The sequence below is a fragment of the Bos mutus genome, chromosome 11 (assembly GCF_027580195.1).
Source record: "Bos mutus isolate GX-2022 chromosome 11, NWIPB_WYAK_1.1, whole genome shotgun sequence".
Classification (NCBI taxonomy): Eukaryota; Metazoa; Chordata; class Mammalia; order Artiodactyla; family Bovidae; genus Bos; species Bos mutus.
In genome coordinates this window covers 81252288-81276162 of record NC_091627.1, presented here as the reverse complement: position 1 = coordinate 81276162, position 23875 = coordinate 81252288, and the positions used below count along the sequence as shown (strand labels likewise).

Below are 23875 nucleotides of genomic sequence, written 5' to 3'. Positions count from 1 at the left end.
CGTCTCCAAAGAGCCTGCAGGAAGGAAGGAAAGGCTGTGGCTGGGATTCAGCATAGACTAAAAGGACCTAAATTTAGATCAGACATCCAGGGAGAGGCTAGGAAAGCCATTTGTGATGCTCTCTGTAATGCTTTTGCCTAAAGAGCATCATCCAGCTGTGCTTGTTTAGATGACCACCCCCACCTCCTGCCCCGGCAGGGCTGAGAACTGTCATTTGCAAGTGAGGCCACAGCAGCACAAAACTGCATGGTGGAGAAAGGCCAGACCCTGGGCTCGCGGGCCCAGGTCTCAGCCATCTCTCTGAGAAAGGAAAAAATGGTGCCCGGGTTGGTAATAGCATTTTCCCATTTCCATGGTACACCTGCTTTGTGGCTGATTTCGCCAACATTGAAACAAATTTCTTGCGAGTTTACTGGCATTTAACGATCCGCTCTTGAAGCCCGTGAAGTCTGCTCTGGCACACCACTGCTTTAGATGTTGCCCACCATGGCCCCTCCCTCCTGCCCCCCTGACCCTCTTCCACTTAGTTCAGGCCCACAGGCTCCTCCTTCCTTCTGGAGGCAGATCTGTCCTTCCCCCACCCTGACCCTGGTTGTGGGTTTCAGCTCTTGGCCCCACAATTTGACACTGCCATGTGTATCCCTGCCGTTGCCTCTGATTCTCCAGCCACCACCTCTCCTGTTGGCTGGCTGGATGGCTTGAGGGACCCATTCCCTTCTGCCTTGGCCTCAGCTGCTCCGCGTCACTGCTAGCCTGCTTGGATCAGCCCTGAGGCTTCGTATGGAACATAATGTTCCACTCCATGATGTGGGGCTGGGGTGTCTGGATGGTTGCAGATGAAAAGGCCCTGGGATCTCACTCAGAATTTCTTTCATTTTCCAAATGTCACACTCTTCCCTCCCAGTGCTCTGCAACCCCTTCAAAGTCTGGATTCCCTCCCATCTTCCTGAGGGCAACCCTCTCCTCTGCCCACATTCACTGACTCTCTCCTTCACTGAGTGAAGGAACATGTCCCATCTTGACCCACACCTCTTCCAGCTCTCTGGGACCTCCGTCCTTCCCAGCTCTCCCCTTCAGATCCACCCCACTGATGTCTGCATCTGCTGTCCTATGTCCAAAACCTACTCTTCCGTGCCCCGTCCCTGCCTTTATTAAGGTCTTATCACTGTTCTATAACCCAAATCCTAACCATGGTTACTGAGGTTTATGTCAAACCCCACCACCTCCCAGTCCCACCCCTAAAGTCCCACTGCACTTCCAGCTGAACTCCTCAGCGTGCTAGAGTATCACTTCCTCCAGGAAGCCTTCCCTTCTTCTCGGCATCCTGAGCAAACCTTGATTTTAACTCTCCTCCCACTGTGAGGTAGTCATTTATTTGTTGATCTCTCCCATCAGGCAATGGTTTTTTGGGAGGAGGAGCTTTGTCACTCTGCCTTGAAGCCCAAGACAGTGCCTGACACATGATAGGTACTCCACGAACACGGTTTGCTTTGATAACGCCTGGGGTTAGCAGTCATTTCTCTTTCAGCACTCTAGAAGCACTTCCTGTTGGATTGCCTCCCAGCTTCTCCACTACAATAGGAATTTCTTGGGGCCAAGAACCTGTCCTCAGGACCCTTCTCAGCCTGTAGTTTTAGGCGGGTCCTGATGGTGGGACACAATAGCTATTTGGAGGAAGGTGGGCAGAATCAGCTGTGTCCCAGATTTCTTCAAGTGCACCCCACTGTTGACTGAGGCACCTCAAGAGGCAGTTAAATTTAAGATAAGTTTTCTACTTGCTCACAAGCCCTCACCCTGATTACAAAGACCCTTGGAGGAACACAGGCCCATATGTTCTGCATGGAACCTGGGTAATAGGTCAGCCACTTGGAGCAAAGACAGGAGGACTGGGAGCCAGGCAGGCCAGTTCTCAAATGGCCCACCCCATCCCAGAGAGGCCAGAGGAATCTTTGAGTGTGTCTGAGGGGCTGGGGACCTCTGGTGAGGGCAGGCAAGTCTTCCCCTCCACCCCTCCACCCACTGGCCAGCCTGTTAAGCAGGGAACATGGACTCTGACTCCCAACTGGAACCCCACAAGGAGAAATGTTCTTTTGGTTTTCCTGTTGGAATCCCACGAGCAGGAATGTTCTCGTGGTTTTCCTGTTGGAATCCTCAGGGCAGGAATGTTCTCGTGGGTTTCCTGTTGGGATTCCATGAAAAGCACTTTCATTCTCCCAGCCTCGTGCCCCTGAAATTTCAGGGGCATGGGGTCCTGAGGGATTCCCAAGTCTGGCCCTTCCCAGGCTCTACCTGCAGGGTCTGGGTATCTAATAGGTGTGGAAACCTCCTGGAGCGGGGACACTTCAGCCACCGACAATGCTGCTGCTGCCATTTCTGAGCTAAGCTCTAGTGATTTTTGTTCTGTTGCTATAATGGGGTCACCTAGAAAGTGGCCAGCGTGTCTGGGTTACCAGCTAGGGTGGAGCGGTACTGAAATGGAGGGGCGCTGCCTGCGTCTGGATCTGAGCTACTTCGTGGCTGTGACTATAAACACACCCGAAATTCTGAGCCTCAGTTTCCTCATCTGGATGGTAATCGAATCCATGACAGAACTGTTGGGGGTGATGATAAATGAGATGACTCTCTCCATCTCCTTTCACACAAGCCACACCCTTGGCAAGGTCGGGTCTCTCTGAGCCGTTGCTGGGCAGAATCTTGCGTTTCCTTTTGCAATGTCTCATCCATCTCACAACTCCACTCCCAGCGCCCCTTCCTGCTCCCAACACTCTGGCCAGTGGTCAAGGGTCATATGCAGGTGCCCATGAGTCCTACCCTTGGCCCCCACCCACCTGCATCCACCTCCCCTGAAATGTTTGGCAGGACGAGGGGCCCCATTTAAACCATGGGTGTTTGAGGAAAGAGGCCAAAGGCTGAGGCCAGAGCAATATGTGTCCAGCTGGCGTGGCTTAGCTCCTGGGACAACGGCTCAGTGATTCTCCCACTGGGCACGTCCCATCCCTGCCCTCCTTCTTCCACCTCCTCCCCTTCCTCCTCCTCATCCCAGTCTTTCTCAGGGCACTTGTGAATTCACTTTCTCTTTGAATCCCTATGAAACCCTAGTCAGGCGGATGAGGCACAGAGCACCTTCCTCATTTAGGGAAGAAACTGAAGCTCAGACAGAATAATAGTATAAGTAGCTCACGCGTTTATGTTAACTGAAAGTATTTTGTAATAGGTAATTCGCTCACATGGGTGATGGATCAGAATCGCATGAAGATGTGTATAGTCCAAAGGCCTGCTGCCCCACTCCATCCCCTTTCATTCTCCCCAACACAAGTAACCCCGTTGACTAGTTTCTTAGGTATCCTTCCAGGATGGTGGTAGTGGTTTATTCGCCAAGTCATGTTCGACTCTTGCAACCCTATGGACTGTAGCCCGCTAGGCTCCTCTGTCCATGGGATTCTCCAGGCAAGGATACTGGACGGGGCGGGGGTGGGGGGTGGTTAACCATTTCCTCATCCAGGGGATCTTCCTGACCCAGGGATTGAACCTAGGTCTCCTGCATTACAGGCAGATTCTTTATAGTCTGGCCACTAGGGAAGATCCTTAGGCTAGGATACCCTTCCGTAAATCCAAGCAAATCGGGCACGTGGTCTGATTTCCTCACTCCCTGCCCAGATGGTAGCATCTTACACGCCATGCTTTCCACTCAACATGCATCTTGGCAGTCTCTCCCCATCAGTTCCTAGAAGGTGTCTCTGTTGTGTGCCTTTACCATAACTGACCACCTGCCCTGAGTATTTGCTGCTGAGTATTTGCTGTGCTGAAGGATCCAGGTGGACTGCTTTATGTAATCCTCAGTTCAGTTCAGTTCAGTTCAGTCGCTCAGTCATGTCTGACTCTTTGCGACCCCATGAATCGCAGCACGCCAGGCCTCCCTGTCCATCACCAACTCCCGGAGTTACTCAGACTCATGTCCATCGAGTCAGTGATGCCATCCAGCCATCTCATCCTCCATCGTCCCCTTCTCCTCCTGCCCCCAATCCCTCCCAGCATCAGAGTCTTTTCCAATGAGTCAACTCTTCGCATGAGGTGGCCAAAGTACTGGAGTTTCAGCTTTAGCATTACCTCTAACCAAATGCCTGGGGAGCTCTTATCATCCCCGTTTACAGATGAGCAAATTGAGGTATAGAGAGTTAACCTAGTCAGGGGACATGCCATCTTGTTCCAGAAGTAGCGCTTTCATCCGCCACGCACCCTCAAGGTTCTGGAAGGACCAGCCTCTTGATTTTATCTGCCTCCCAGTGAGAAGTTTCAATGCAAACATCCAGCCCTGCTGAAAGCCGAAGTCTTTAGGTTGCCAACGAACACACACCCAATTGCTCTAATTCCCCACCCACGAAAGGAACGGGTTGGAGTGTTATGTAAGTGCTTAGATATGTGCTATTGTCTCCCCAACATGTAAAGATTATTATTCCCATTTTCTGGAGGAGGAACATGAAGCTCTGAGAGGATGAGTGACTTTTGCAAAGGGATCGAGCCAGGATGACAACTCAGGTCTCAGGACTTCCTCCCGGCAGCCTGCACAGTCTGATTCCCCATCCTCTACTTCCCTTCTGAGATGGGGAAAGTGTTGCTGCTGGGGTCCCTCTCTGGGAGGGAGGTGGGGGCTGTGCCTGTGTCCCCACACGGCAGCTGGGGAGGCAGAGCAGGCTCTGGGTCAGCTTAGGTGGGGAATGGGGGTGCTTCTTGAAGGCTGTAATGAGGGATGATGTTCTGTCCCCTCCCCAGAACTGGGCTTCTTGAAGGATCAGACTCTGTCCCTTCCTGGGACAGAAGGCTCAGACTCCATCCAGTGATGCAGGGGTGCTGGGAGCCTTTTCACATGAGACGGTTCAGCCAGGATGACCGACTCTGCTTGGTTTCTTGCTCTTCCCTGATGCACTGAGGGCCGGGGTAGGCCTCGAGTCGCCTGCTGGCCCATCTGGCTGCTGTTCTGCTCCTCTCGGCGCTGCGTGTTCCAAACCACCAAAGGGAAGACATCCCCAGGGTGGGGGTGGGGGGGCTTAGGGTTTGATGGGAGGCTGACCAGTGGTCCCAGCCTGGGCAGCCGTGGAACCAGGGACATGCAGCAGGGGAGCCCGGCTCTCCTAGTCTCGGACCCTGCATGGGGTCCACGTTAGGGTCAGCACTAGGGGTGCCACAGATGGGTCAGGGTGATCTCTGGGTACATCCAGCTTTGGAACATATGGTTCCGCGCATTCTGCATCACCTTCCTCTGGCCCCCTCTCCCTAGACTCCTCTGCCTCCCCATCCTGCCTCCAGCACTCTCCCAGCCCCGCCCGTCTCCTGGGAACACCAGCAACAATACCCACCATTTATGGACCACAGGCTACATGCATTAAGGCTGCCATGTATCAGGCCCTCACTGTGTGCCAAGTCTGTGTGAAGCATTTACACACACGCACGTACATGCTATGTCAAGTAATACTCGAAACGCCCCAGGGAGGAAGGTACTATCTCCTTTTTGTGTGTGAGAGGACTGAGAAACGAAGAGAACCAGAGAACCGTTCAAGGCTGTGCAGCCAGTGCACACAGGAGAAATCTGAGTGAGCGTGGACTGAGCTGTGTCCCCGGGCGGGGAAGGAGCGGGGACAGCAGCTTCTCATGGTGTTCAGGCAGCAGCTGGAGACTTTGTGCTTACCATACCTCGAGGCTATGGGCCATGGACCCGTTGGAGAAAGGAAATGGTCCACAGAGCATGTCCCTCTGTTGTGGTCCTCGTGAACAGTCCCCCTCCATCCAGCATCAGCGATATGAGCTGGGGTAGGGGATCGACAGAGACAAATCTCCTCACTCTTCCTCAAATTATATCTTCCCATCTCTGCATCTTTATGCTTCTGCTTCCTCTTCTTCTCCGTCTCACTGCAGACGGAGAAATCTCTTTCTTTCTCGTCATCCATCCATCTTTCTCCATCTCTTGGTCCTGGCAGTGGGTAGTGGGGAGGCCTCTGAAGCCTTGGTGGGGTTGTGTCCTCACAGGAAAAAAACCTTTAGAGATCTCAAGAACAGAGAGGCTCTCGTTATTGCCATTGGATCTTTGCAGCCCAGAGTCCAAGGTCCGCCTCAGCCTGGTAGACCCACCTGGAAGCACCCTCTTGGCCCCCAGACACACCAGCTGCTTGAAGCATCTGTGCACAGACTTAGGGGGCTGGATGGTATTGAGAAGCCGTTTCCTCTGTGTGTGACCTGTTACCCTTTTCTCTCTCCAGGGCAGGTGGTTGTTTATCCCCTCCATCAAATGGGGCCTCCCAGAGCAGAGCTGTGCCACAGACGGAGTGCCCCACCACGCTCGGGTCCCACCTCTCTCTTGCTCCCTTGCTCCTTCCTCTTTCGCCAGCTCTCCTGTATGTCCAGATCTTTCACTCCACTTCCTTGGGCCTGGATCTGGGGGCCTGTGCCTGCCGCAGACCAGGGCACAGCCGCAGGGGGCTGCGCTCCCACATACACCTGAGTCCTTTCTGCAGGGCAGGAGGGCAAGCCAGGGGAGAGGTCACCCTTGCAAACTGTTGCCTTTTTGGCTTTTCTCAAATTTGCAAAAATGTGCCTTTGAGCAAGTTAAAAAAGAAATCAGTGCCATCTCCCACAAATGATACCATTTCTCAGGCTCACAGAGCCGACGTGGGTAGACAAATAGGACTTTAAAAATAGCCTTGTGTTTCTCAATCTTACGGCCTCTGGGGGCTGCAGGGAGAGGTCTTGGTCCAGCCTGGTTTTCTGGCCCATTGTCTGCCTGCCCTGGGTTAGGGGTGGGCGTGGGGCTGTTTGTAGGCGCGGTAATTCCTGGGCAGAGGAGGGAGGAGAGGGAATTCTCAGCGAGGATGAGCCAGATAACACACACTTGAATGGAGGAGCTGTTTGGTGTTTATTTTTCCCTTCTCAGGCCAAGTAATAGAGCACACTCCATTTTGAGCTTCAGCTTTCATCTTTTTTTTTTTCCCCCCTTCCCCTCTGCTTTTTCCTTTTTTTTTCAAGTGTGCAGTGGAGACTGAGATACAAGGTCTTATTTCCATCTGGGCTCTGGCCCAATAGCCTCGACCAAAAAGTTACTTAAGTCATATTTCCATCATCTGCAGATGGCTGTGTATTTATTTCTCACCACAGTAAAATCCCAAATGGACTGCAGATATTTGCACGAGTCACAACTGCTTCCTCCTGGCAGGGTTGGGACGCGGCTTTGATCCTTCTGAGAAAACAGAAATGCTGGCCTCAGCCCAGCAACAATGGCGCCTTTGGGACTTCCCAGAACGACCCGAGAGCTGGGCCTGGAGCGGGTGGGTTGGGTGTCTTGGGGTTCAGGGGTATCATATCCTGGAGATGGGTGTGGGGACTTTGAGAAGCAAAGCCGGATGAGTGAGGGGGATTCGAAATCAAAGCAGGTAGGGTCACCGAACAGGTGACTGGCCTAGAATAACCCTCTGGAGGATGGCAGCCCCCGTGTGAGCTCTGTGAGGGAAGGGCAAACCCTGGAAAATTACTCAGGGAGAGGCAGCCTCTCCTGGACACAGAGCCCCTCTGTTCGGCCAGTGTGCCCTGGCCCCCATCTCTTTCTCTGCTCCCTCACCCTCAGGGCGCTGAGCCTGGCACGGGAAGGCAGCCCCTGGCCTGAGCCTGGCAGGTTCAGCCCTGGGTCAGGACTGGCAGCCAGGTTGCCACTGAGATGGGGCTCTTCTCTGCCACTCAGGGGGCGCCCTTACCTCCAATGGACCGCCTTTGGGTGCTCCCTGTCCGCCTCCCCAGATGGCACCTCCTGCTCCCAGGAGGAGAGTGTTTGGTGAGGATGGTGGGGGGACTCTGAAAGCTGAGGGATGGCATCTATTTAAAGGCTGAGAAGATGAACATAAGGAACCAGGGAAACACAGAAAACGGGAAGAGACAGAATGTGGAAGGCTTGCATTCTGATCTCCTCTTTTCTCTGCCTTTTCTGGTTTCTCATTTCCATTGATGTCCAGCGTATATTTACATCGTTCCTTCTGTTTCTTGGCATTTGTGTCCTTCTGTTTTGGCTTCAGGTTGCTTGCAACAGTGTTTCTGTAAAGTTGTCCCTGATAAAATCTGAGATGTGTCCCCGTCATGGTGGGCGGGTGAGTCCTGCGTACCTCCTCTTGGGAGTTGAAGGCTTTGCAGAGGAACAGAGCTTACCCACGAAGGGGGCAGAAAACTGCTGATGCCTCTGTACCACTTCCAGAACTTTCCGCTTCCTCGGGGCTGTCCTTCTCTCTGCCTTCTTCCCAGCCCCATACAGTTCCTCTGACCTAGCCTGGGTACTCTTGGCATCCCCGGCTGCAGGGTCTGCAAGGGGCTCTGTGCCCCAGGGTATACTCTCTGGGTGGAGGCCCCCTTGGTAAACCCAGCGCCCCGTGAAGGACTCTGGGTCTCTGGTTTGGTTCCTCCCTGGCTGCTGTCCATCCGGGTCAGTCAGCAGGCCCATTCCCCACCCCAGGCCCGCCCTCTCTCCCCCCCCACCCCACATCTTGGCTCAGTGCTCTGTTTTGCTTTAAGACTTTCTTTCAACAGAGCACAGAGTTGGCCACCAGTGTCTCTGGCCTGGCCCACCTTGAAGCCTGACCCTGACTCACGGCCCCGGGTCCCGACAGGACCTGGTTCACACCGGTTTAAAAACTCTGGACGGCAAAGTCACAAGCCATCTGCACCCTCGTCTTCCGCTCGAGACGTTATTTATGTGTGTGGCTTTGTACTCGTTGCTAAATGCGGCCTGTGTGAAGGCTGTTAATTAACCCTTTGAGAAATGAGCTTCCCATCAGGGCAGGGACAGGAACCAGGAACATGTTTGTAATCAGGTTGTTAAATGCCAATGATTTATCCTGCTTCAGATTAGCGGCTTATTGAAGCCAGAGGAAGGGGTAGAAGAGATGCCCTCCAAAAGTGGTTTAAATAAAGCCTGTTTTGTGCACACTGATTGTCGGAAGGGCAGGAAATGCTAAATCAACGGTGCTCCTGGGCCTTGGTGAGGAGACAGGAGGTGTTTTGGAAGGGAGTGGAGGTGGCGGGCTGCCAAAGCCTGCCCCTGTGATCAGGAGGAGGCACAGGCAGTCCTCCAGGTGATCAGCCATGTGGTTGCTTTACCCCTTCGGCCATCTATAAAATGGGACCCTGCCCTCCTCACTGGGCAGTTGTGGAGAGAGTGGAAGAGACAGTCTGAGGTTTTACCCAAATATAAGAGCAGCCATCCAAAGGGTGGTTATGCTGTGGGGACATACTGTGGGTGGAATGGGTGATCGCAAAGGAGGAGGTGAGACTTTACCACTTGGAGAGGGAAGGGTCCGGGGAAGAAGACGTTCAAAAGTTTTCCAGAGGGGCCTCTATGCCCTCACCTGTGAATGAGGGTCATTCTAGAGTCTTCAAAGCTGGTTCTACGAGTATAGTTTCCCCAATGCTGGAAATAGTCCTCCTGAAATGAGAGGCCAGCTTTTGGGCTGGGAACCTCAGCCTTGGTTTCCCAACCCAGGATCTGTTGTTCTCTACCCTCCCCAGACGTGTGGAGGGGGATTCAGGCTAGGGGTGGGCGGTGGAGGAGGGCAGGTGGGCTTGGGCCTCAGGGACTGAGTGGGCCATCAAGGCCTGCTGGTATTTTTGATGGCGACTCTTTACATTCTGGGTGAGACATGCCTTAAAAGCACCATTGAGAGCAAGGGCTCTGATGCCTGCACTCAGCCAAGCTTCCTGTCAAAGTCGAATAAGCCCAGAAAACAAGAAAATGTATTCACAGCCCTGAGCCTTCCCTGCTTCCCAGGCTTATTTCATTCGAAAATAGTCAGAGCTGGAGAGAGGGGAGGAAGACGCGAAGTACAGCCTGATTCCTGAGTGACCCTGTGTCTGCTGGGGGTGGGGTGGGGGGCCTTGTGTAACCTCTCAGAGCCAACTTCTTAGGGCATTGTGAGGAGATGAGGTAGCGACTTCAGTAGGGGAACACAAAGAGTACTCCCCCCAGCCCCCACTCCCTCCTTCCTCCCTTTCCCTTCCCTTTCTTTCCTGCCCCCTCCAGTCTCTTCTGAAATCGCCACATCACCCTCTGCTGATCCATTTATAGCTTATAAAATGTGCCCAGATTAAGCCAGTCCAATACCTCTCAATGATTTACCCAGACAGCCAAATGCGAGTGAACCCTCAGACGAACACAACCCAAATATCTGTATTTCAACGTTGACTCCTAAACGAAGTAAAAGTATATGTGTTTCGAGTTTTCACTTAGTTAGCTGTGGTTTAGCAAGCTTCCAGGTGATTCCGAGGCAGGCTAAAGTTTGAGAACTTTATTCTAGAGCGTGCAAAGGTGTGCCCTGAGTCTAGAGGTGAGGCAGGAGGGAGTGATGACATTTCTCACTAGGAGATGGCTCTGGGAGCCCTTTGCTAGGAAGGACACCTGCTCTGGCCGCCACCTTCTTCTTTGGGGCCTCTGGTCACTCAGTCAGGGTGACGAGCTGAAGCTGCCTTCAGAGTTTCTGTGCCCCTTGGAGGTTGATTCCTGACTCCCCTCTATGGCATGTCCATCTCCTCACTCTTGAGGTCACCGAGAGCATTTCTCAAACGTGTCCCCGTCACGGCCCTTGGCCTACCCACCCCCAGGGTCAATAAGCTCCCAGCATCCCCTGCGCCTTGATTTTCCCCCACTGGCAGACGTGTCTCACTGTGTCGATGAAAATGTCCTGTGTCTGAGCTGTCCAAGATGGCAGCCGCAAGCCACACATCGCTGTTGAGTGCTTGAAATGTGGCTAGGGTGGCTGAGGAAATGAAATTTAAATTGGCTTTCACGTAGATTAATTTAAATTCGAATAGCCACATGCAGCTCGTGGTGGCCACTGTACTGGACAGTGACATTCTAGACTCTCTCTCAATGCCTTCGTCTCTAATTTCTGCCTTCCCCTCACCCTTGGCAAGTGCTCCATTCCTACCAAATCCCGTCCCACTGCATGGAGGGGAAACTCTGGCCTGAGAGAGGGGGTCCTCTAGGATACACAGGAAGCCGGGGGGGGGCACTGGGGGCCATCCCCTACCCCTACTCTGCCTTCAAGGCCAGGCCTCAGGCCAGCAGCCCCATCAGACCTTGGCCTCTGGCCGAGGTGTGGGAAGTCGAGTGTGATGAAACCCAAGCCCCCTTGGCAGGCGCCCAGCTGTGGTTTCACACTTGAGCTGCAGAGTTGGGAGGAGGCGGCTGGAGAGGACCGTCAGAGGATGGGAATTCGGGTGGCCTGGCCAGCAGGCCCTATGAGCAGGAGCTGTCCCCAAGGGGGTTTCCAGGCCGAGCAGGCTGCCAGATTGCGTGGGTGCCTCCTGGTGGCTGAGGGCTCAGTGTGACCCAGGCCTTCCTGTTGCCCATCTGTGGGGAGTGACAGAGAAGGGATGGAGAAAGTGCTGAATGAGTATATGTGACTGCATGTGATGACTGTGTGTGTGTGTGTGTGTGTGCATGCATAGAGAGGGATGGCACCAGCTTCTCTAGGGAGGAAACCAGCCAGCTCACCCTACCTTCACCACCATCATCACCTGCTACTTAATTTGCAGGGCCCAGTGTAAAATAAATACTCAAGGTCCCTTGTTCAAAATTATTGAAGATTGCAAGAAGGTGACATCAGAACATTAAACCAAGTACAGGGCTTTCTGAGCATGGAGTCCTGAGTGACTGATGGCTTGCCAACTCATGGAGCTGGCCCTGCCTCCAATGCTGGAGACAGACGTGGGAAGGTCTCAGAACAGAGGACCTATGTTCTGGGCCAGCCTGAGGGCAGGAGCTGGCCCATTTCTCTGCACTCAGCCCCTCGGGGCTCCTGGAGGAAGACAGAGGTTTTGAGTCTATCCCAAGTCTTCTGTTAGATGGGCTGATGCCTTCCCAATGGGGAGGAGAAGGCTTCAGAGACACCATTGCTGCACCTGCCTCCATCCCTGCCCCAGCCTCAAGGGGGCACCGTGGAGGCAAGATGCAGTCATAAAAGTGATACATGTTGACGGAGTACTTACTTCACGCCTGGAGCCTTGCTGAGTATCTTGCCAGTATCACCTCATTTGCCTTTCCTGACATGCCAGGAGACAGGTACTCTCATTTGCCCCTTTTACAGAAGGAGGGGCTTCCTGCAGGGAGGGAAATGTTCTGTATCTTGATTGTGTGGTTTGTGACAGGCATGTGTACATCCATCCGGAGTCATCAAGCTCAGGTGAGTCAAACACACTTAATCTGTGTGTTTATCGTGTGTAAATTATCCCTCAATAAAGCTGATTTTTTTTTTTTAAAGCATATTTTGAAAAGCGAGACTTTGAAGACTTGCCCAAGGTCACATTCCTGGTGAGTGACAGAACTGGGTTTCTCAGTTCAGAGTAGTGCCAAGCTGGCGCAAAGATCACAGACCCTGGGGTCAGAGAGATGAGGTTCCAGACCAACCAATTTGTTCTTGAGCAAGTTACTGAGCCTCTCTATTCCTCGGAGTCCTCATCTACAAAATGGCCTCCAAGATGGTGGTTTAGTTCAGGGGCCTGTGGGTGAGATGAAAGTTGCTCAGTCGTGTCTAACTGTGTGACCCCAGGGACTGTAGCCCACCAGCCTCCTCTGTCCATGGAATTCTCCAGGCAAAAACACTGGAGTGGGTAGCCATTCCCTTCTCCAGGGGGTCTTCCCAACCCAGGGACTGAACCCTGGTCTTCTGAATTGCAAGAAGGTTCTTTACTGTCTGAGCTACCAGGGAAGCCCATGGGTGGGGTGAGGACCCCACAATGTCCCCCGAAGTTGCACGAGGTACTCTTGTCCTGCTGCTAGTGGCTAGGCACGTGGGGCAAAGCCAAGGGTCTCGTGCTATCACCCTTCTCTGCCTCCACCAGCCCTCTGCGGCTTCCAGCTCAGGCTCTGCCCCCTGACCAGGAAGCAGGGGGTATGGTGGGGCATGGCCCGTGCAGGGTGAGGGTAGCAAGCTGAGACCAGAGGCCTGGAGGGGAGGTGGTGTGGGAGGTGGGACCTCCCTTTGTGGAGTCCCTGACAAGCTCCCACAGAGAGAACCGATTTGGGATTCTCTTCACAGAATGTGAAGGGTGGGAGGTGTCTGGAGGGCACTTTCTAAGGTCCTGGTCTTTGTTGGAGGGAGGATGGAGTTTGCTGTAGATTTTATTAGAAAAAAAAATCAAGAACATCTTAAAAGTCAAGGATCTCCACTGCACAACTAAAATAGAACGTGTTACTTCCAGCCTCTGGCCTCATTCCATTCATATCCCCCGCACTCTGCTGTGTTGGACTGTATTTATTTACTTCTAAGTTCCTTGACAAAAAGCTTAAGTTGTATTCATCACTTTGGTCTCCCGACCCCTGCCCACCCAGGGCCTGACACATCCTAGGTGCTTAATAAATGCTGGTAGACCAAGAACTGAGAGCTGGGATTAGCCTGGACGAGGACTTAGGCCCAAACCCCATCAAACTGCCCAGGGTGGGGCCCAAGCAGGTAGGGAAGTGGCTCTGGGTCCTCAGCAGCTTCCTGACATGCGCCAGCTCCACTGGTTCTGTTTCCAGGCCAATCTATTCTCAGTTTGGCTTTGGGGAAAATTCCATTATTTTCATCCTAAAGAATCACCCTGGTCCCCCAAGTCCCCATAAGATGTCCATCAGTAGAGTAACACATGTGTTATTCATGAGAAAACAGGCTCAGAGAGGCTGGGGACTCCCCCAAGGACACACTGCAAAGTCTTGACAGAACCACCCCAAGCACTCTGGCCTCCTGCCCCCGACCCCCGCCAGCTCCATGACACACCCACTGCCTCTAATGTTCTCTCAGCCTCTACCCCCCTCCCCAGTAATGGAACCCAGCTGGGTGGGGCTGGCCGCTGAGAGGCTCCAGCCTGGGCTTGGGCCAGCGACTCATGGAAATTGGGCCATTTTCCTGGGGCGGAAATGAGAAGCAGATGTGGGTCGGGAGCTGGGGTGCAGGCTCATGCCGTGTTGGAGGCTCAGGTTACACGAAGGAACACGTGATTGTGGCTACAAAAACAGCCGGAAACCCCCAAGGCCCACATCGTCGGGGGTCCATCCCAGGCCTGGGGGGTGGGGCGCCAAGTCTTACCCCCACCCCTTACCTCCTCGGTACCCCTGAGATAGTAGGAGGAGCGTGAGACTGGAGGGGCGGGGAGTGCGGAGGGGGGCCTGGGCAGCGGCCTTCTTGCTCCTCAGCTCAGGGCTGAGCCCTGCACAAGTCCGGTCCTCAGGAGGACACCCAGGAAGGTCAAGGCACCCTGTACAGAGGCCACAGCGGCCTCCACCCCGCTGCCCCAGTTTGAGCCACGGCCCAGGCCCCGGAAGCCTTTTACAGCCCGAAACACCTGGTGTTTGACCGCTTTGCTCCAATCCTCTGGCTTAAGGGACTGTCTCTGGTTGCAATGTATCACCTTTCTAGGAAAGCACCCAGTCTTAGACAGTATTCAGACAGCCTTACCTGGGTGGAGGTAAACTTATCAACTCCTTCTAAACAAACAGCCAGTGAGGCCTGGGCCTGAGGGGAAAGGGCTGAGGCAGGACCCTCTGGGAAGATGCGGGAGATCAGGGCACAGGAGGAGCCCAGGAAAAACTGGGCGTTTGTGTGGAGGGCTCAGGTCCCTGCTTTTCTCCCTCAGCCAAAAGGGCAGGGCCTAGTTTATTCATCCCTCCAAACAGCTATCCATTCATTCAATAAGTGGTTCTTGTCCAACCACTGTGGCCAGGGCAGTGGGCTACGCCCTGAGGCTCCAGAGGTGACTGAGCATGGATTCCATCTCTAGGGCCTCACTGCCTACTGAGGAAGCCCACCAATAAATAGCTTTGATTAACTGATTCATACCAATAAATAGCTTTGATTAACTGATTCATGCATTTATTATTGAGTGTATACCATGTTTCAGCAATACTCTAGGTTCATTGGATCTATGAGTAAACAAACCAGATAGTTTTGGAAGGGGAGACAGGCTATAAAGCTTTTTAAAAAATAAGTTAACTAATAAGTTTAGAAGGTGAAAAGTGCTGTCATTGTTGTTCATTCGCTAAGTCATGTCTGACTCTTTGTGACCCCATGGACTGCAGCACTCCAGGCTTCCCTGTCCTTCACTATCTCCCAGAATTTGCTCAAACTCATGTTCATTAAGTCGATGCTGCCATTCAACCGTCTTGTCCTCTGTCGTCCCCTTCTCTTCCTGCTTTCAATCTTCCCCAACCTCAGGGTCTGTTCCAAAGGGGTGGCTCTTCGCATCAGGTGGCCAAAGTACTGAAGCTTCAGCTTCAGCATCAGTCCTTCCAATGAGTATTCAGGGTTGATTTCCTTTATGATTGACTGGTTTGATCTCCTTGCAGTCCAAGGGACCCTCAAGAGTCTTCTCCAGCACCACAATTCGGAAGCATCGGTTCTTCAACGTGCTGTAAAAAAGGAAAATGGAGCAGATAAGGGGGGATTGGGAGCCAGAGGCTGGTTGCAGTGTTCACAGGCCTGGGAGGGTGGCTTCCCTGAGAAGGTGAGACTGGAACCAAGACTTGATCTGATAGGGGAGATGAGAGTGGGTTTCTGGGGGATGTGCAAAGGCCCAGGGGCAGGAGAGGGCCTCAAGTGTTCGGGAGCAACAAGAAAGCCAGTGTTTCTGGGGCGGGGAGGGAAAGGGGAGCAGGGATGGAGGTCCAAAGTTAAGGAAGACCAGGCCAGGAGATCTCAGAGGCCACTCTAGGGTTTTAGCTTTTATGGTGAGTGAGATGGGAGGCACTGGAGAGTTTTGAGCCGGGAGATGTTTATTGACTGGTTTTTCCAGAGGACCACTTGGACTGTTGTATCCACAGTAGCCTGGAAGAGGCGAGGGCAAGGGCAGGGGGCTGAGTCAGGAGACACTTGCAACAGTCAGTCCAGGTGGGAGGTGGTTGTGCTGTGGCCAGGCTGCATGGTGGAGGATGGGAGGGGCACCCAAGGGGAAACGTGAATAACGTTCCATGGTAACAGAAGAAGGGCGTGATTAACTCTGACTCAAGATGCCTTCCCAGGGGATGTGACTCAAGCAGGATCTTGAAAAATGAGCAGTTCAGCAGGCACTCAAGGGAGTGAGCATTCCAACAACACGTGTGACAGGGAAGTCAAAGAGAGAGCCAGGCCTGTCTGGGTACCTGTGAAGCTGCTCATAAACATCAGAGCAGAAGGGTCAGGGTAGGCTGGATTAGGGCGCAGCATGCCGCCCTGCCAAACCCTGTCCTGTGATTACCGGGAAGTTCGGGAAAGAGTTTAAGCTTGAGGGCTTAAGACCCAACTTGCCCTAAGAATAGTCCTGCAGTCACCATGAAGGGCTGGGAGGGCAGTGGAGAGAGGAGACCCAGATGGGAAGCGGAACTTGAGGGCTGACTCAGTGCAGTGGGAGAAGGAGGGAGAGAGGGGGGCTGTTTAGGGAGCAGAGAGGACCAGATGCATGTGGGTTTGGGGAAAGAGGAGCAGGTAGCTTAAGGAAGAGGACGAGTCAGTTTGGGACAGGCTGAGTTGGAAGAGCCACTGAGAGATCAGAGAGTGGAGTCTCGGAGCAGCCGATGGAGGGGTCTGGAGCCCAGTGGAGGGGACTGCATCCAGAAGCCTCGAGTGGCAGGAGGCATTTAAGCCATGGAAATCCACCAGCTAGATGGGCACCTCCAAGTTTTTATCCTTAGGAATATCTATAGTTCCCTCCTCTTTGCCTCCCTCCCAAGGCCTTTGAGAGATGGGGAGAAAAGAAAACAGTCTTGAGAGGGAAGACAAAGGATCAGGGTGGGGTGGGGCTCCTGGGGTAACACTGAGAAGTCCCTGAACCGGTCCCACTCACCCCAGGGTGTCTGCCATAGCGCCCTGAGTAGATGGACATCTTGATATTGGTGTCTATGGATCCCTGCATGCAGATATGTAAAGTGATGTGTTTTCATTTTCTCATGATTCCTGTTTCCCTGTAGCCCTCCCTGATGAAGCTTATTGCCCAGTGGAGGGGGCTTCGAAACAAGGCTTCAAGCAAGGTTGACGCAGACAGGCTGCAGAGAAGCTGCTGCTAACGGCAATGGGACCAGGAAAGGGGAATCCAAAGAAAGCAGCACCATCCCTCAACCTCAGAGGCTTGTGTGGGAGAAACCCGTTAGGTCTGAGGGAAAATCCTGCTTCGAGGGGTGAGTAGGGCTTGACTCAGATTGCAGCAGGGGAGGAAACTTTAGTGACACTCCCTGTGCAAAGCAGTGATTCTAGATGCCACCAAAGCAATAGTATGCCACCCAGGAGGTTTGAAATGGCTGGGGAAAGTCGTCTGGGAGACAGCTTCATGGCACACTGCTTGTTCTGGAGTGGGTAGGAAGAATGAGCCCAGGTGGTCCTAAGTCCCGGGGACCAGAGGCAAGATCTGTACCACCAGCCCAAAGCAGGGACCACATGCTTCAGCATCACTCCTCTCCAGCCTCACCCCTACCAGTGAGCCCCAGGGACCAGGAGGCTCCAGTCCTGTCCCACCTGTGTGTGTGTATAAAAATGCAGAGGACTCCACTTAGAACTTCAACTCCCTCTTCCCACCACCATGAGGTCCATAAACATCTCCCTGCACCAGGAAATTATCTTGGCTAGGAGAAGGGGAAGGGATGAGAAAATCTTGGGAAACTCAGCAATTTTATACAAAAGAGACCAAGCTAAATGTATGGAAATGGAGATATGTCTAAGGAGCAATTTAAAGGTTTTCTTTTTTTTTTTTTTTTGCTTCTTCTTTTCTTTTCCCCCCTGCTTGTCAGTAGTAGGAATGATCAGATCAAGATGAAAAGAGTATGAGAAAAATGAAGAATGATTCTGGTTTGACCCATCTGGGTAGGTACGTGTGACTCAGCTCTGCAGTAATCATGTCTGTACACGTGTGCTGGGGCAGCTGTGGACTTTCAGTTCTAGTCATCAGCCCTTTCCTTGAAGCTCACTGTGTGTTACCTTGTGGCCAGGAGTTGAGAATCATAAAATTGTCAAATCTCTATTAATTATCTATCACTCTATAATAAATTAGTCCAAAATTTAGCTGAGATTCATGCAACCTGGGGATTAGAAACTTGGAAGCAGTTTAGCAGGGGGTTTCTGGCTCAGGATCTCTCATGAAGTTACAGTCGGGATGTTGGCCTAGGCTGTGGTCATCTGAAGGCTTGACTGGGGCTGGAGGACGTGATTCTAAGATCCACCTGACAAGCTGGTGCTGGCTGTTGGCAGAGGCTCTCAGTTCTTCACCTCATGGATCCCTTTCTAGGGCTGCTTGGATGTCCTCATGACATGATGGTGGCTTCCTCCAGAGTAAGTCATCTGAAAGAACAATGTCTTTTTGTGACAACCTTGCCTTAGAAGTCTCACTTTCCTATGTGGCCCTTGCTCTCAAAAATGGTATGGCATCGCAGAATAGATGAAATTTCCCTTTCGCAAAACATGATGTCTGAGGTCCAAGGGAAGTGATGCGGGCTTTCCGAGGATCGAGTGAGCTGCCCAGTCAGGCAGCAGGAGGCTTCCTGGGAACGGCAGAGACACCCTGCCTCCTGGTCCTGATCCCAGTAACTGTTCCCTGTGGAAGGAGGCCTGGTACTGCAGAGGCCTGGCTGAGTGCGGGGCTGATTCTTGCTTACTGGACAACCAAGAGTGTGTGGAGGAGGGCACTCTGAGACTAGAGAGAGGCTGCCAGGGGGTTTCTGGGGGTGAGGTCGGGTAGGGACCCTGAAGGGCTTAGAAGTGACACAAGGAAGGGGATTGTCAAGTGAGGGACAGGGCTCAGCGGGTGGGGGAGGGCAGAAAACCCAGAGGGTCACATGGTCCTCCGGTGGTCAGCATGCCATTTTCCTGGCTGTCACCCCTGGCCATAGGTGCGTTCATTTGTTCATCCATCCATTCATTCCTGCATATCTACCTGCTACAAAGACCAGGTCCCCGTCCTAGGTGAGGTTGAGGGTTGTTTGTGTAATATATGAGGAGCTCACCTTCTTAGGTGGGGTTGGGGAACTGTCAGGAAAGGCTTCTCACGGGAGGTGAGGTCTGAGCTGCTTCATGAAGGGGAGGAGTGAGCCAAGCAAAGGGAAGGTGTTCTAGGCTAGGGAAGCGCTCACAGGCCCCGGTGCGGCAGACCACAAGGCGCCCCTGGCAGGGCCATGGCAGGACGAATGGAAGGCTGTGGAGAGATGAAGCTGGAGGGGCCAGAGGGCGTGTGGCCCTGCCTTCCTGGTGGGGCGGTTTGGGTTTCTTCCAGAAGACAACAGGGAGATTAAGAAGGAATTTAAGCAGAGGCATGAAGGGATCCTGGCGTGCTGCAGTCCATGGAGTCGCAGAGAATAGGACACGACTGAGCGACTGAACAACATGAAGGGATCACTTGGAAGTTTGGAAAGATTGTCCTGGCAGTAAGGATGAGGATCTGGAGAGGGAGAGTCCAGGAGGCTATGGGTGCGGGAGAAGAAGCAGGGGGAGGGAAGGAGAGAAGGAGCCCAAGAGGCCTTTAGAAGGCTGAAGAGCCCCCAGCCCTGCCTATAGATTGAGCAACAGCCAGGACCACAGACTGAGCTGTCTCAGCTCATCTCGGAGTAGTGCATTAAGGCCAGCGAAGATCTCCAGGGTTGGGCCCAGCCCTGACACTGACCCAGCCAACCCCCCTGGCCCCCAGCCCACTGCCTTCCTCTCTGGGGGCAGAGAGCATGCTCAGTTTGATCCAACCCAGACTTTAGCTGAAAGGTGGTGAGGAACTGTGAGTTGGGAAAAGTTGGGGTGGGGAAGCCACTTGGGAGCTGTAACCACAGGACAGCCAGAGGAAAGGAGACACTCTACTGGGGTCAGAGAGTCAGGAGAGGTCAAGCCAAAGGGGAGAGGTGTGGCAGGGTTCCAGCCCTATCTGTGGGGACCTGGAAAGCCAGGAGAAAGAATCTGGCCGTCTGAGAGGTGTCTGGGGGTCATGGGAGATAACCCCACACTGAAGGCTATTTCCCAGATCCCAGAACAGAGGCTGCGATCCCTGAGATTCATGAGATGGGAGTTGCATGCTTAGTCGCCTAGCCGTGTCTGACTCTTTGTGACCCTATGGACTGTAGCCTGCCAGGCTCCTTTGTCCATGGAATTCTCCAGGCAAGAACCCTGGAGTGGGTTGCCATTTCTTCCTCCAGGAAATCTTTCCCACCCAGGGATCAAACTCGCATCTCCTGCGGCTTCTGCACTGGCAGATGGATTCCTTACCACTGAGCCACCTGGAAAGCCTGAGATAGGAGTTACCCTCACCCCAAATTCTCAAACTTCTTAATGGAGTAAGCTGTGCTGCTCACTCCTCACAGCAGATGGCGCCATCGTGCTGGAATTGGTGACCGAGGGGCCTAAGGAGTGGCCAGCAATCCCTGCTTGGGAGTGGGAGGGGCCAGGAGCCACTCGGGGGTTACTGGAGAGGGGTGGAGGGGCGCACCCCAGTCCTGTCTCCCTCCCAGAGGGCCTGCTACTCTCCTTGCGCCTACCTTCTCCACTCACTCCTCCCCATTGTCTGGGTTTCATTCCCAGCCTCTTCCTGCCCCTCCCCTCTGTCCCTCTCCCCTCCATTTCTGCCTTCAGCTAGGGTCACTGTGAGCTGGTTCACTTGGAGGCAACATCACAGGATATGGGAACTCTAGGCCCAGCCAGGGGAGAGACATCTGCCAATGGGACTGTCACCATGGGGTCTTCCCTGAGTGGCTTCCCCTAGGGCTGGTCACATCTTATGTCCTCAGGAGGTGCTCAGTACCCCTAACTAAGGGAGGGAGTTACCAGGAACATTCAATAGCGGCAGGAGAGGTGGGGTAGAGAGAGCATTTGCTGTGAATGAATGAGGGACAAAATACATTACGTCAGCTTTCAGTATGGGGAACCTCCCGCTGATGACCAGTCCTGTACCTCCTATTCTCTAGGTCTTTAGCCAAGAAGGGAAACCTGAAGAACCCCTCCGTCTCTCCCTACTTCATCCTTCCCTGGGGTGGGGCAGCTCCTTTGTGGCAGAATGGATATCAACTGGTGCTGGAGATGCATGGAATTGGGGGGCGGCGCCCAGAGGGCAATGGGACCTGGGAGCTAGGATGCCTGTGGCGGAAACCCTGCTAATGTGCTCATTGCCTGTGGTGGGGGAAGGGGAGTCTTGGCTCCTCGCCCCTAAGGACCTTACGGTGCAGCTGGCGAGGGGCCCCAGGCCCAGTGAGATGAGAGCTTCAGTGTGAGGGAGCCAGGGCAATGGGATTAGGTGAGCAAGGAGGACTTCTTGGGGGAGGAAGAGATTCAGAGGGAGAAAGAAGAAGGGTTTCCCAGATTATGGAAGAGTATAAGCAAAGGAATTGGGAAGGAGCAGAAATTTGGGGGGATGGGGAGAGATGGGGGACACTTCTGACACATAGAAGACACTCGGCACATTTCCAAATGAAGGAAGATGAGGGGATGAAGGGGGAGAGGAGGGGGCAGAGAGCAGCCCCGTGGCACATGCTGCAGAAGCAGCCTACCTGGGGAGCCCCGAGGCAGGCCCTTGCTTCCCCAGCCCCCATCCTAGTCTTGCCCACAAATATGGAGCCGAGGCTTAAAAACAGGCTTGTGGCCAAACCCCACCCCCTCCTCCTCTTCTTCCAGAGCCTATCTCCACCCAGTTCCTTGCAGAGAGGCAGCCACTCCAGTGCCCTGCTGGAGGCAGGGTGTTGCCACTGTGGGGTGACTGGCCAGCCAGCAACCCCCCACCAAGATGGCAGCTCAGGGAGACAGCAGGGCCTTTGTCTGGTCCTGACCCTGCCGAGGGGCCCACCGGCCTGCGTTTGCTCAGTGTTAATAATTGACCAGGTGCCCAGGGACAGGGCCCCTCCGGCCACCTGGATGAAGGGCACTTGGGGCTGGGGCCTTGGCCTCCCACATCATCAGGTGAGACTCACCTGGGGCCGGGGAGGAGAGAATCCTGGCCTTGGGTGAGGATCAAAGAAGCCCAATGCCTCCCGCACTGCTTCCGGAGCCCAGAATGAAGTGAGGGGCAGAAAGGGCCCAGACCAGGCTGGAAGGACCAAGAGAGGCAGGAGGAGCACCCTTCAGAAAGGGGATGAAGGCTGGGGAGAAGAGCCGGGATGCAGGTGTAGGGTTCCCTGAGGAGGACAGAGCCACACTCTTAGAGCTGGCAGCCCCCTCCCAAACATCGTGTGGCCACAGGCCCCTTCCTCAGGCCCTTTGATGAAAAATGCCAGCCAGAGAGAATGTTTACGTTGACTCCTTCTGGGCCAGAGGGAAGCTGGCCCACAGCCTTGGTCAGACCATCCGTGGTCTCTGGTCCTGAGTGAGTCCGGCACTGTCCACCCCATAGCCATGTCAGGGAGGCCTCAGCCGAGGGCAAGGAGGTCTGTGGTGTTGGTTACTTCAAGCTACAGGAGGGAGGGGAGAGGAGAGCAAAGAGAGAACAAGGTGGGGAAGTGATGCTGTTCACAGCAGCACCAGCTCCAAGTGCTTCTTAGAGGTGACCTTGGTCAGTCACCCTAAGGAACCCTGTGAGCCGGGTGCTCTGACTACCCCATGTGACAGCTGAGGAAACCGGGCCTCAAGGCGATCCCCTGTCCACGTCGCAGAGTTGGGAAACAGCAGATCCAACCCGTGATCTGGATCGCTCTCTTATCTGCTTGGGTCGGGATGGGGGAGGGGGACAGGCAGGGGAAAAGGCCTCCTGAGCAGCAGAGTGGAGAATAATTGGGGGCGGTTGTGCAAAGGCAGGGATGACTCTGAGGTGGAAGGGGGTGGGATCCAGCTTCTTTAGCTGCTGCAGCCTTAATACCCAATTTTCTCCTCAGGGAAGGAGATCAGGTAGGCTGGCCCCTGGGTGTCAGGCAAGTGTGTCTCAGGCCTCGAGAGGGAGGGGTGACAAGTCTCACCCCCTCCTCAACCCCACCTCCTCTTCCCCTTTGGCTTCACCTGTGAGAAGTCAATATTGATGTTTTATGACCCAAGATAAACACACATTTTTTTTCCTCCTATACAGGGGTTATCTGGTCTGGAGGGTTAATCAGTGACCACTGGGGGTGGGGGGAGCCTCTGAGAAGAAAGCAGCTATTCAATTCAGCCCCCACCCCCACTCCTCCCCTGCCCTCCTCCTCCCACCTGTTGCCCCCACTCCCCCACCCAGTGGGAACTGACCTGTCCCTGCCAGTGGGCGGGTCGGGGCATCAGGGAGCCTGACTGGAGAATGAATGGGTGTGTTTAGGGGGCTGTTGCGTGGGGCACCTCCTGAGAGAGTATCCCAGGCAGTCTGCCCTGTGCACAGTGGCTTTCCTCACAGTGACCATCCCATTCTGGTGGCAGGACAGGCGGGCCTGCACGAGGCTGCTGTGGCCCCAGCCTGGCTAGGCATCTGCGAGAAAGAGTAAGCACTGTCCCCTGGGAGCCGTCCATGGCAGAGATGTGACTCGTGTCACAGAGCGCACAGGGTGACCCGAGACGGCGATGCCGGCTGCTTCCCAGGCTGGGCCGTTGGAGCCCAGTGTGTGGGCCCGCCCTGCCTCTCACCTGCTGTGTGGCCTTGGACTGTGGCTTAACACCTCTGGACCTCGAGTGTCTCACCTCTCCTCGCAGAGGGGTTTCGAGGGTTGAATGAGATCTTGTATGTAGAGCGTGGAGGAAATAAAATGACTAAAGTTCCGATGGATTGTGGCCTCCTCTGTCTTCTACTAGAGAAGGCCATGATTCACCTCTGGGTTGATGGTCCTTTTACCTGGAGAAACAGAGATGGACCTTTATTTAGAAAACAGAAAAAAAAAGAAAAAGAAAACAGAGTACCAGTGAGCACAGCGTGGAGTGGGTGTGGCTGAGCTGAAGCAAGGGGGGGAAGTTTTGACTCTGTGAGGGCTGTTCCTGGGAGCACTCAAGGAACCCCGAAA

At 53.9% G+C, this 23875-nt stretch overlaps 1 long non-coding RNA gene across 5 annotated transcripts in view; it reads left to right on the top strand.

Annotated features, from left to right (window-relative positions):
• LOC138989908 (uncharacterized) overlaps window positions 1-22523 on the top strand; it is a 145355-nt gene extending 122832 nt beyond the window's left edge. For 3 of the 5 annotated variants that reach the window (XR_011466090.1, XR_011466092.1, XR_011466093.1), the window contains 3 exons: window positions 15347-15504; window positions 16943-17149; window positions 17756-22523. This is a non-coding gene — a long non-coding RNA (uncharacterized lncRNA). Of the gene's footprint in view, window positions 1-12284; window positions 12335-15346; window positions 15505-16942; window positions 17150-17755 lie in introns of all 5 variants that reach the window. The other 2 variants (XR_011466094.1, XR_011466091.1) reach the window with 2 other exon arrangements.
• The last annotated feature ends 1352 nt before the right edge of the window (window positions 22524-23875 follow it).